We start from the raw sequence: 12,211 nt of genomic DNA on the forward strand, positions 1-12,211 counted from the left end.
TCCCAACCCCAACCCCAACCCCAACCCCAACCTCCCAACCCCAACCCCAACCCCAACCCCAACCCCAACCCCAACCCCAACCCCAACCCCAACCCCAAGCCAATAAAGTGTAATATATAATAAGGGCAATACAAAGCAAATGCAATTGTACGATATAACAAACCATAATTGTCTGTTTCATACTGTGCATAACTACAAATCTCCAATAAATGAAAGCATGTCGTATAAAGTGCATTCCAATTAGAGATCGCACTCGCCTGTATAATACAAAAACCTAAAAGAAGAATAATGGGCATTTACTAATATAATTAGAATCAGTATATACAAAATTAATAACAATAAGTTTCATAAAATGTTTAAGAACGCCTATCAATCGGGTTTCTTATCGATACTGTACAGCATTGGTAGCAAACCATTGCAGATATGGGATAAACAAAGTAGGATTGCATTTATAGTCTTAGTTCAGAACGGCCACATCAAAAGACTGACTGACCAGGATATCCAATCATCAGTGCTCGAAATCATGGGCACCAATGTTACAACATCGTTCATCACTTGTCCTGTTAACGAAAAGGAAACTCTAGGAATCAAGCTGCCCTTTTTGGTCATGATTATCAAGAATGTACAGAGTGTCTTATACAGTTAAAAAAATATTTCACTTTCGAAGTGCAGGTCCTCGACGATAAAAATGTGAGGCGTAGGTTCAGAGCATCCAACTACCAATCCACCACTAGAGTTAAGCCTTTCATCTGTACTATGCCCATGCGCCTCGATTAGGGTACTTTGTTTCTGATTTGTAGGTTGGAACCAAATCCAGTTCAATTTATCGGACTTCACAAGGAGAGCTTACGGCTCGAATTACATAGAAACGCTTAGGGTGACAATTCATGCCAATTGCCGAATCCGACGAATATACTTTTCGGATCGACTCTACAGCGAGGAGGAACTGCCTCCATAATTCAAACTCTTCTTGCCAATTCAAAAGCAACAATGAATACTATCGGACTTGTATTTAAAATTTATTATTACTCCACTCCCTCCACCATTTCAATATTGCAACCATCGATATCTTATCTTATCTATATTATGTGTATGCTGTGGCTATTGTGCCACATGCATCGATGTGACTGTGCTCCTATTACAAAGTGGCTTGGAGCATGCACGAAATTAAATTGCATAGCATTATGAATATAATGGGAATAAGGAGATGTGGCATGAGCTTTATAAAATGTTGCGAATTTATATTTAAATTTATATTGAGTTTAAGGGCGTATGAAGGACATATCTCTGGATGATCTCATAAAGGAGGACAGATAGAAGAACAAAAAATCTAAAGATAAAAGGCCCAGTGCTAAAACTGTACACATTTGAATCATCTAGGGCAAAGGGACTGGCAAAGGCATAATCCCTGGCAGAAGGATTATCAAACACTCTCGATCTGATGAACAGCCTCGATTCTCGAAGAAGGATAATCGATTTAATAATCGGAAAGGGAATGCGGAGTTCAAAAAGAGGCCCAACGACTCCTAGAGGCAGGACCAGGATCGCTCGCGAAACCAGAATAAATTCAACACGCGCCAACCCCAGCCTGTACGCCAAACCCAGCCCGTACACCCCAAGAAATAGAAACCAGTTGCCAACGACGAGAGCGTAAATGAGAAAGGCAGAACTTTGAAAGTTTTGGGCCTGCATCCTGACATCACGAACAGCGATTTATATGTGATTCTCTTATAATTCAGAAATTATTTGCAGGGGAGGGAGCTCTCTAGAAATGCATGATCGAGCAGGACAATTTCGGCAGGAATCTTCCTTAGGCGATCGTCAAGTACCATAGCAGTGAGCATGCCAAAACAGCCCAAGAAAAGTTCGATAATCACAAGGTGATGAACAGCGTCCTCACTGTTCAACCCTACAAGAACTCACTCAGAAGATGATCTGATAAGTTTATTGAGAAATCAGTCATAATCCAGCATATCCAATATCCAACATATCGAAGTATGCATGCATATCTCTATCCAATCTACTCGGACATTAATACACTGGCTCAATAGATATGGGATCAATTGCTCTGTCTCTATATAAATTGTGTATAGTCAGTTTGTTAATAAAATTATGAAGCTTATGATAGGTCTTTACGATTGATTTCAATTTTAGTCACTTGTAAAGAAGCTAAACAACAAATCTACCACCAAATGAGGCTTTTCCATTATATCTTCGCTTACTTTCGTCCCTCGTCTTCTGAGAGATTATAATTATCCAAAACTGAAAGAATATACCGACTATTTATTTACAAAATTGTACATTGACCTTATATTTCAGTTTAGAAGACAAAGCATACATTTGGAAATTCTAAACTAATTACTGCATGTATCACTTTTTCATCTATTTGCTGAGCTGCATTAACTGCTTCTCAGTTTCCTTGACCATTTTCTGGCGATACTCGAATTGCATCTCCTTCTATCTGATCAGTCTCTATAACTGCTCTTCATCGATGGCATCTTCCTAGTCAATATCCTCAGATTCGGGCTATGACTTGCCCTGGGTTTTGTCGATTGGCTGCCCGTCCTATTTTAAGTCAGCTTTTTTAATGCGGATATATTCAAGCATGCTTTTTTGGCCACTTCTCTTCCTATCTGAGAGATCTTGGTCACTAGGCTCCCATTTCCCAAGCTCGCCTTTCTCCATCGTTTCGGCTTCGAGTAATTCCTTATTGCCATCGAGGATAGTTCCTGTCGTCTCCAGTTTCCTCTCAAGCTGCCTGAGGAGTAAGCCATCGATTGTATTTTCTCCAATGAGGTAGTGCACATTAACACATGATCTTTGGCCGATCCGATGAGCCCGATCTTCAGCTTGGAGCATGGTTGCTGGGGTCCAATAGAGTTCGGCAAATACTACAGTCGATGCAGCCGTTAAAGTAATACCGACCGCCGCAGCCGTGATACTCAGAACAGCCACCCTCATTAAGTAATTGTCTTGATACATGCGCACATTTTTTCTCCTTGCCTCCATGCTTGTATTCCCATCTATTTTCATGTGTTCGATCTTGAGTTTCAAGAGATGCTCACAAATGCTATTCAAGATCTCCTTGTGGTGTGCAAACACTAAAATCTTGGCAGTTGCATTTTATAGTAGTGTAGTCAGATAATCAAGAATTGGCTGGATTTTAGCCAGGCCTGTCAGCTTATAGCACTCCGGAAGGACGGAATTCTATGATGGGGGAGTTGACAACAATTTCTCACTATTGCGAAGAGTCTCTAAGGGAATCTAGTAAGAGGATAGCAGCTACTTTATTTGTTTTGTATGGGGTTTCGATGTGTTTGGGAGAATAATGAACTGGCGTTGCTTTGGCGGGAGCTCATGCAGCACATCATCTTTTTTCCTTCTGATCATGATCCGATTTTTGAGGAGATAATGCAGTTCTGCAGCATTTTTGCAGCCATCGTATTCAGACTTAAAGTTCCATGAGTTTTTGGTCAGGTAGCAGTATCTGTCCCCGAATTCCTTCAAACTATGAAAGATGTCAGGCCGAATGATCTGGATGAGTGTGTAAGTATCACTTGGCTTGGAAAGGGCTGGGGTGCCTGTCAATAGAAACACCCGCTTTCGAGTGGTTAAGTATGGAACCAGAGACTAAGTCCTTTTAGCAGCAATATTCTTTAAGTAGTGTGCCTCATCTGCTATGACAACTTGAAACTTGTCGAGGGACGAGAGCATTTTTACGGAGATGTCGTATGAAAATATTACCACCTTGTGGGCTTTGCAATTGAACTATTGTCCACTTTTTTAGATTATTGCGACTTCCTATTTCTTGATCTTCTCCTTGAGCCACTTCTTTATTTCGTCTTTCCACACGAACTTTAGGGATGACGGGCATATGATCAGAAGAGGCCACTATTTCTAATACATTAAGGCACAGGCGAGGCCCTGGACGGATTTCCCAACCCCCATTTCATCTCCTATTATTAATCGCCCGAAATTTCGAATTGCAAGCTTGACACTTTCTTTTTGGTATGAGTAAAGCCTGTCGTAGAGGAAGTTAGTCTCGATTTTCAGATCCCTGTCCCGAGCATCATAGACAATATTCTTGTTCGTGCTATAAATATGAAGTTTCTCAGTGAATGGCTTCAAGGCTCGATCAATAAATAGAGGGAGATCTTCAATATGAGCTTGTGGGAGCATTTTCGGAATCTCTGTGCGAACAAGGGTGTAATGGGATTTGGGGATTTTCCAGATTTTAAAGGAGTGGCACCAACTACCGCCATTTTGTTTAATCAATAGTTTGATAGTATCGTCAGAAAAGGAATAGGGCAAGTGCATGCCCATGTAGTCATCGTCTATGACCATAAAAATAATGGGCTCCTGCTTTTTGATCTTTTCCTCGCTTGCGGAATACCGTTTTGATTGGTGATGCGAGCCCTTGCTTTTCTGCTCAGATTTAAACCCTTCCCACATTTAAATAAAAATTATCGGAATGCCTCATTTCGAGTCTGATTTAAGATTAGAATTTTAGTTTGGGCATACCATTCGTCTTTATGCTCGAAACATTTTTATAATTAAACGCATAAATTGACACAAATAGTTATTTCAAAAGGAATAGCCGTCTGCTTTCAGATTCAGCAGATAAGCCTTTTATCAAAATGGTACAAACTGGATCAATTGACTTCAAGGTATTTACCAGTTTAAAACTTGCATTATAGACCCCTCTGATCAGATTGATTCCAATAAACGCGGCCAATAAATTAAAAAATAATGCATACCCTAAAAATTGGAGCAAGCAAACATAAACTGCGATCTCAAACTGCAAATTGACAATAAAATAAGAACAAGAGGCAACTCATTACGAGTTTAGTTATACATACTTATCATTCTGCTGTCAATATCCTTTGACCTTATTCGATAATCTTATCAACGTATCGGTCAATAATTTAGGGTGTGGAATTGTTGTTGCCAATTGGCAATCTCAGTATTGAATATTATTTGAAGTCTCCTGGGCTCATATAACCTTCAGGAATGTTTCGAATTTTTTCACCCAGCTCTTTTGTCATAGCATTGTTCGGGACTCCGCTTTTATCGCAAAGTTGGAAGCATAGGAGGCCGAATTGCGGAGTGGAGAATAACTTAAAAATTCCACTTTCGAGAATTCTCTGCTGGGCTCTTTTGCGTTTTTGGACTGTGCTTCGAATGAAGAGCTGCAGCCTTTCAATGCCATAGTATCTCACTAAGAAGAAGAATTTCATGCTATTGAACCTCCGAGCAAGACCAATTCCCCAGTTCTTATAATCAACCACTTTCTTATCCACCGTGTACTTATTATTGAAGAAGGTGAAACTGAGGTCTGATTCGAATGTAGACACGAACTAATCCTTGTCTGCAATGAACAAAACAGTCCCAGGGACACCCACGAGCATCGCTTTGGAGAAGTTAGTAATAAAAGAGTCAACTTGCGAGAATATTTCCATGTTGGGCCTCAGCTCAGGGCAAATGAATGAAGTGCCAAGGTACGCTGCGTCCACATTAATCCAGATTCCATATTTCTTGCACAGATGGATTAGCTAAGGAATAACATCGTTGGCTCCACTAAAAGTTGAGCCGTAAGTCGCCCCATACCAAAAGGGAATCAAGCCCATTTCAAGATCCTTCTCGATGATGGCTTTGAATTTTTAGAGATCCACCACTAAGTTTGCTGTTTCCTTGCAGTAGTAAGTTGGGATGGAGCGAGTGTGAAATATTTCCTTGAGTTTTAATCCTCTTTCGTTTCCCACAAAGCTAAAATCAGTGTAGTATCCGACGAATTTGACAATTTGCTCAGGGTTCTCTGTGATGTTGATTTCGGCCATTTTTCTTCGTTTTGCGGCGTGCACCGTAACGAAGATTGTCTCTGTTGCAGACCAGTTGAGAATTGCTCCTCCGGTGTTTTTGAATAAAAATTTTTAAGGCAGTCCGAGAGCCAGCGTAATCCAATCCACCACTACATTCTACAGTTCTGTTTGGGTAGGACTGAGGGAATAGTTAAATCCTGGAGTCTGGAAGACAACTGCGAATAGCTCTGCCAGGACTGATGTTACAGCCAAGTTAGAAGGGAAGTATCCAAAGAACTTGGGAGATTGCCAGTGCATTAGTCCTTGAACGAAGACGGCTTCTATTTACTTAATTATTTCATCGAGATTGCTACCCTTGAATGGAGGATATTCTGGGAGTTTGGCTCTGAGAAACCCTGGGTCAACCTGCTGAGCAACTTGCTCATCTAAACTACCTGTGGGGTACACTCTCCCAACCCCAACCCCAACCCCAACCCCAACCCCAACCCCAACCCCAACCCCAACCCCAACCCCTGACATCCTCTGTATTTTGAGCACCTATGAATAATATCAATACACTTATTCTTATATCCTATGATATTAATACGCCCATTCATATTCTCGAAAAGTATAGTCATTATTTATTGTATTATATGCTATTGAGATGAATATTGCGTCATCCCTGAATCTATATCATCTCAAACCACTCACTCACAGTCATAATCGAACATCAGCAGCTCGCTGATTCTACGGTCTTCGTAGTAGCCGTTCGGGAGCAGCCTTCGAATGAGGAATGGAATTTTGTGGGCCTTCAGCTCCATTTCAGCAATTTGAAGTACATCATAGTTCTTCGCATCTTTCTCATCAATCTCGATATAGAGGGGAGAATTCTTAGAAATCTGTTCGGCTCTCTTTCCTGAAATAAACAACACTGTACCCAATATCGAACAGCGTTCATACTTGGTCATGAATGGAGAAGTGATCTGCTCGGAGGTTGAGGTGAGCTCGGCCGATTACAATATTCGGAAATCGTCATGGCTCGCGAGCCCGTTTCGAATGTAAAACTCATTTTCGGTGTCATCTGCAGAAGATTCGCCATCTGAAGATATTAGCTCCATTTTGTCCCCTTCGGATTTATTCATGAAGTCGTCGTCCTCCTCATGTTTCAGTTCAATTCTGTCAAGGTCAGAGCAGTCGGAGTTGTAATCCACATCATTGTGCGAGTTCTCCTATTCTCCATAATCGTCTTTCTCCCAATGGTCGTCATTATCGCTCATGGCAATCGGAATTTGTATAAGCCCAGCTTCGAATGGTTGGCATCTATCTATCGATAATTAGAAGCTGTATAAAATATATATCTATATAACAAGTCTACGACAATTGGAACTCATTGAATAATATTTGATATTTGAATGATCATTTCTTGCTCGGCTTTTTGTCTTCATTTTTGATAAATCTCTCTATCGCATCTCCCATGCCGGGGTGATACTTTTTGAGTTCGTCGATGTGCCGGTTTGATGCCTTCAAATTGGGATTGCGGATTGTTTTGAACTTAACCAGAATTACTTCCTCGTTCTCCCAGATAATGGGAGGTGGATAATCAAGTAGGGAAGAACTTGTGATATACATGGTATAAGCCGAGCCTTCTTTCAAGTCGTTGAAGAAAATAACCCCATTGCCTTTGGAATCGGTCTGGGTCACGAACTTTTCATACTTTCCTAAATTGCTGTTGTTTTTATTCTTGCCAGAACTTATTTGCTGACTCGAAGGGGCTTCGACTTGTTATACTGTGGATAGCTGTGCAACTCTCTGCACAATGATTGGTTCTTAGGCAATAGAAAGACTATCCTCCACCTTTTCAGATGATCGAATGAGGACTGCGTAGATAGTCGATTGCTCCCAGAACTTAATGGTGAAGGTTGCGTTGTAGAGGTTAATAGCTTGGACTTTGGGCATGACTGTTACTCTTGGTTTAACTGGCCGTAGTTCATGATATGGAATCCTGGAATCTCTATTCCAATTTGGCATTGCGCTTTTTAATGCATCTAGGCTTTCAGTAGTGTTGATAAATGTCTGCACAATGTCAACCGGGGTCTTGGTATCATTTGTTGCGTCGGGGGCTATGACTATTTCGTAGATGTATTTGGGGTTGTTGTGGTTTGCATCCAGGCCATTTTTAATCTGCTGCAGCTCAAATGTGGAAGTTAGGACTTTAATTCGGAGTGGTGAGATCCTCATGATCTTTTATAAAATCTTCACGATGTCGAGTTTCTGCACAATGTCGGAGAAGCTTAATTTCATGAGGACGCCTCGAGACAATGCAATAGTTTCAAATTAGGTCCTCTTGATCAACGATGTCCCTAATTGAGAGTCCAAAACTGCATAGAAGTTGTATTTGCGCTCGGAATGCAGTAATTCCAAATCGACAATGCCTACATAGTTGATTTGAGCAGTCCTCCTGACGTACACATTTTGGGCAGAGGAGTTTGTCGATCCTGTAATCCCAATATCCTTCTTACTCAGAGATATGATTTAAGTTGCATTCGTTAAAATTGGGTATCCGGCGTCAATGCAGAGATAGTAGACAGTTCCGCTGGTTCTGGTTGATACTGTAACTCGGGCAGCCGTGGACCGGATGTCTGTTGTCGTTATTTGGAGTATTTAGGGGGTGATTGAGGCTTGCGAAGTTTATCGGCTATTGTCGGTGGCGAATATATTGGTGATCTTCTTTCCCTGGTCTCCACCATTGCAAGATGATGCGAATTTAGTCAAGGATATTTGAAGTGGAGGAAATAATACATCATAGGTCGGATCTTGATTAAAGCAGAGTGTCATTTCGGAAGTTGTCAAATCGTGAACAATCGTGTAGACACTGGTGAGTGTGAACTTGAGGGTTAGCTTTGGTGGTACAGTGTTCTGTTTATGAGTGATCACGAAGGAGAAGTTGCTTTGTTGAGGGACAATGCTGATTATTCTGGGCGAGAGAGTGAAGTCTGCAAACTGCGAAGAGTATTGCGTTAAAGTCTGGTTGTTCTCTTCGGCAATTGTGATAAACAAGGTCATTTGTGTGGATGAGGGCAATGAGAAAATAATAGGTATGCTGACTGGGTACCCTATTGTGGAAACTGACATCGAGGGTATCGTGATTGTAGGCCTAACGAAATTGGAGCTTGTTGAAGAAATCACTGTAATTGTAATAGGCAGTATATTCCTGAAGTAAGTCTGCGCTTCTGATTCGAATTTCTCAAAGCTTATTGTGTAGAGTCCGGGAGGGATATCGGAACGGAGGTAGATGGTGATTGATTACTTAAGAGCGTAGTAATTGTAGAACTAGGCAACTGTTGGATAAAAGGTGAACCCCGTGTTCGTAGTTTTAGCTTTAATCTTGAGATTCATTGCTGGCTTTGTGATACTATATGTCAGGTTGTAGGCTAATCCTGCAATCATTGTGAGCGAGTGTTCTAAACTGATGGGAATTCGCGAACTCTGGAATGCTAGGCAGTTACTTCCGTCCACAACAGATGAAGATTCGAACAGGAATTTGTTTGATTCGACTTCGATAATTCTTATCCTGAAGAATGTGTTCGAAAGCAGGGATACATCGTCTGTATTGCAATAGGTAGGTAATGCGGGATTCAGGAGCTTGCTGATAGTTATTGTCAACGAATTGAAGTTACTCGTGAATGTTTCAGTAATAATTATTTAACTCTCATAGTTTTAACAAACTGACGGAGCTGCGAGTTCGTCGAATTTGCAAACAAACTGGGAATTGGCCCACACTGTGCTTTTGTAGAAACTTGGTATGACAATAACAAAGGATAGCTTAACTCCTTGGATGGCAATGGCTTCACCCGAACCACTTTTGAATTTGAACTTATAGACTGAGGGATAAAGGAGATCATTGTCAGAGACTTCTACTTTTTCAACGGCCAAATACTTTGGAGGTGCGCTTATCTTGTAGGGAAGTGGAGATTTCATGGTCCACTGCAGAGTCTTGTAGCTAGTTGAGTCTATATAATAGCTGATGGTGAAGTTATAGGCCAAATACCTTGAGGGGTTTTTAATTCCCCGAATGAAAACGTAGGTCCATTCTCCAGACTGCATGTGATTTCTGATGTTCTTGATGAAGATGGTGTTTGCATCCACATCGAACAAGGGATAAGCCTTAAGAGAGATGTTGGAGACTGCCGAGACATTGTTGACAATCTTTTGGACATTGTCGTAGTTGAGCACATTGAAGAATGCAGAATTGACAGATGTCGTCAGCCCGATATTCAGCTCGTTTTCATCAATGTAGAAATTGGAAGGAAACTCGATAGCCAAGTTGTTGGGGACAAAAGTGCTGATTGGAGTCATTTTGAATATGTATGTCGCCATTAATCCTGCCTCTTTTGGAGAATTTAGTAGGTATACACTTTTAGAGTTGCCTGTCGTGAAAGCGGACGATAAAATTGTGAGATAGGAATCGGGGGTGTTCGCATAGGCTACTCCTCTGCTTTTCACTTACGCACTTGCCCTATATGTGTTGTTGGTCGGGTTGATAAAGTTAACAGATAGTGTGAGTGAAGTTTGTGCAGTTGCTTTCAATTCCGTCCATAAAACATAGTCGCCATTGATGTAGGCGAGAGTGCAAACATCTTGAACCAGCGTAGTTGACTCGAGGGATGAGCAACTGATATTGCCTAGATTGTTCTTGGAGCTAAACTAGCTGGGCAGTTTGATGTACAACACCGATGAGCCTCTGAAGAGATCGTTGCAGCTTAGGACAAACCGATAAGTGGCATTGTAGTCTTTGTTGACAAAGGATGCAGACCAGCTTAATGTGCATGTCCTCACTGCTTTGACAATAATTGTGGGCGGAGTCACAGAGTTTTCACAAATCTTATGCCCATCGTAGATATTTGCATCGAAGTAGCTCGTCATGTAGAAGATGAGGCTTGAAGAATCTTCATTGGGGTTCTGTAGGCCAGAAAGTATCACTTTGTAGGAAGAGGTCTGAGAGAGTTATGATCCATTAAGGTAGAGATCAACTCTTGAGGGAGTATTAATTCGACAATAGGCGTTGGTAGCAGTGAAGCCTTCAAGCTGACAGGTGACTCCGTTGCTCACCATGTCTCCATACGACCCAGGAATTGTGATCGAGATTGCTCCAAAAAGAGGGATATAGTGATTTGTTATCATACTGAAAGTGTAAGACACTCCGATCTCGCCACCATTAAGGGATGATACGGATAAGACACCAAAATTGAACCTTGAACACTTTTCTACAGACCTTAGTTGGTTCGTCCAAGTATTTTAGGCAAACAATCGATAGTCTTTATAAAGCTCCACTTTTATTGTCATATTCTCGTTGGCGACGGAATATGCGGCACTGGGGAAGCTCAAAAAATTGTAATAATAGTAAGCGCTGCCGGCAATTGGACTTGCACTTGGAATCCTAAACCGAATTATGCCAGCAGCGTAGAAGACTTCTACTACACCCGAGCACTCGGCACACGTAATTGGGACTATATTGTAAGGGTCGATCATGGTTTTGGGCTTGACTCGGATCAAAATGAAGTCGCTTTGGGATCCAGAGGTAGAGTAACTAAGTGGACTGCCTGAAGCAGCGGGGAAGTTGTATGGAGGCCATAGCCTAACAGTCAGAGATGTGCTTTGTCTGACTATATTGCTTGACGAGTAATTGTAGTGAAAGTTCCAATAGTTCAGCCAGTTGTAAAAACCGAAGTTGTTATAATTGTAGTCAGGATACTTTATAGTATTGTTGGTGGGCTGGGGCAGCTTGGCTGTGGGAATATAGAGGTAGGTTGAACTATTCAACTGCAAGTAATGAATGAGCACCCCAATCGAAATGGTATTCATTTCAATTTAGTACAGAGACTGTATTCCCCCGAAAGAGACCTTGATGGTTGTCTGAGGATCAATATAAGCATAGTTCTTTATCTTGATGATTGGCTTATCGGTTGAGTTTGTCCCAATATGCAGCACACACATCAGTCTTTTGCCTTGTAGGGCAGTAATCCCTGCTCTGATCACGCACCCGACTTCATCACCTTCCGACAGGCCAGTGCCGAGATCATTTTTGAAGACATTCGAAGAATTAGCTGCGTTATAATTTTCGAAGATGAATTGTAGCTACGATGTCATTGTCGTGGTCGCAGTGGTGGCCCCAGGAGGAATTTGCAAGCTGCCTGTAACGAAGGTAATGTCGTAAATTGATTCAGCAATATTGCCGTCGAGGATATTTTGAATGTCGATGCTGGACAAGTCGAAGAATTAGCCAGAGACAGGCGATATATTGATTGTCTGCTTTTAGAGGAGGCTGATTGCAGGCCCATCCTCCCCGTAGAGCTCAACGGTCATATTGTAGAAGTTTCCAGGGAGTGCAGGTGCAGTGAACCAATTCTGTTAGG

General features: G+C 41.6%; 1 pseudogene; it reads left to right on the forward strand.

Annotated features, from left to right (window-relative positions):
* The first annotated feature begins 352 nt into the window (after positions 1–352).
* LOC148299256 (cilia- and flagella-associated protein 20 pseudogene) lies at positions 353–1,033 on the forward strand (annotated as a pseudogene).
* Positions 1,034–12,211: the final 11,178 nt, after the last annotated feature.

The sequence above is a fragment of the Brachycentrus maculatus genome, unplaced genomic scaffold (genome assembly GCF_059751285.1).
Source record: "Brachycentrus maculatus isolate JH-2025_06_01 unplaced genomic scaffold, ASM5975128v1 h1tg001250l, whole genome shotgun sequence".
Taxonomy (NCBI): domain Eukaryota; kingdom Metazoa; phylum Arthropoda; class Insecta; order Trichoptera; family Brachycentridae; genus Brachycentrus; species Brachycentrus maculatus.